Here is a 1,732-nt window from a genome sequence, read left to right as displayed (position 1 = left end):
GTCCTTTGGTGTTCAGTCCGAGGAGCTTACCTTGTAAATTCCTACAATATGTAGATAATTGTATTCACACTCTTTCTAGACACTATTCACTATCCCATTCACTTGAGTTCTCATATCAGTTGCATGCATTCCCATTAGTCATTACGTAAGCTATGTCAATTTGTGAATTTCTAGCTAGAGAGTCAAGAGTGAAGTAAACAAAGGAAGATGGATGCACACAGTTTCAATATGTGTTTATGGTCAATCGATCAAATTGAAACTGCTTGATCCAAGCTCTGTTGACCACCCAAATTGGGTGTGATGAGGTGAGGTGTTCCACTTTCTTCTCGCTATTGCAATTGAATTCAGATTCATTATATTTTGTGATTATAATGTTGAGAATGATATTTTCATGTCTTTTCAGTTAGTCTATGAATAAATCCCTCTAACACTGTATATGTATTATAAACAAGATCCAAATTTTCTAATCTTATGTATGGTTCAACAATCTATAGAGATACAATGGGATTTTCCAGTTGAAACATCAGAATTACCGCATCTAGTCCAAATACGAGAATTGCAGTAGGAAATTGAGACTTTGTTAATGGCTACAGAGTCAATGCCTATGGTCCCTAATGATGAAAAAGCACTCGTGCTTTACAAGCCAATAAATCCACAATTTTTTCCAGGTGGTCCAGTGGCCAGATCACTAGATCTTCCCATAAAATGTAACACAAACTCCTTATGGAACTAGAAGGGTACTGATATTTCCACACTTATTGCACATTCCCTTTATTCCTTAAAGGATTGTTCATTGTGTTTGTTAACAACATGGGTTTTTTAATTTAGTTTTTAGGATACCTAATATTTACAAGATATTGAGGTTAGAGGACACCTTATGTTATAAATACAGTTGACATTGCAGTAATTTCTTTTGATCTAATTTGATCATGTTTTTTGGCAAGTAGCTTGGAAGCTGCAAGCTAATTTTCTTGATCTATGCCACTTTGTGAGACCATCAGACTCTGGATCAATATTTGTATGTAAGGACATTAGACTTAAACTTGTATATAATCACCTTGTAGCTTTTCTATGGGTTCCTTCTCATTTTAAGAGTTCTGATGATTCTATTGAGAAGGAAGAGCCAAGGGCAATGGAGGATGAAGATATGGTATCAATGGAGGAGGACCAAGTACAACCACAACAACCACTAATCCCATCCACCAGTCTAGCATGCGAAATGGTCACTGATGGAATGCAGTGGAAACAATATTTCTTGACTACTTAGATTGCTATCAACCATCTGTGATGTGGTCATACTAATGACTGCCACTTGATATTATTTTTTTTCAGTTCCATGAGGTGGTATGGCTCTTATTAGAATGAGGCTCTTAGGATACATTTCATCACCCCAGTTCAAACTTTGTAAGGAAAGGACTAAGAAGGAAAATATGAGAGAGCTATAGCAGAGGCTCCAATTGTATAAGGCAAACACACTTTCATGAAGGGTTATCATGTACTCTCGGCCTCGTTATCTATAGGGAAAGATAGTGTCCCAACCAATTTTACTGATGATATAGTGAATTATGATTCATGTGCTCAAGGGGCTTCATGTAGCCAAGCAGAGGGTTATTCTAGAAATAATGTTTTAGGGATTTGTGGGGATGAATACATTTTAGAAATTGATGGGATCAAATTAGCTGAAAGTCCTGCTTTTACAAGCTCAGCGGAAGAGGGTGATGGAAGTTCAACC

General features: G+C 36.8%; 1 pseudogene; it reads left to right on the top strand.

Moving 5' to 3' along the window:
• The first annotated feature begins 475 nt into the window (after window positions 1–475).
• On the top strand, window positions 476–1,267 carry LOC149141343 (uncharacterized; annotated as a pseudogene).
• Window positions 1,268–1,732: the final 465 nt, after the last annotated feature.

The sequence above is a fragment of the Pinus tabuliformis genome, chromosome X (genome assembly GCF_031772625.1).
Source record: "Pinus tabuliformis cultivar Carrire ecotype Pingquan chromosome X, CPIR1, whole genome shotgun sequence".
Taxonomy (NCBI): domain Eukaryota; kingdom Viridiplantae; phylum Streptophyta; class Pinopsida; order Pinales; family Pinaceae; genus Pinus; species Pinus tabuliformis.
This window is presented reverse-complemented; position numbering and strand designations above follow the sequence as displayed.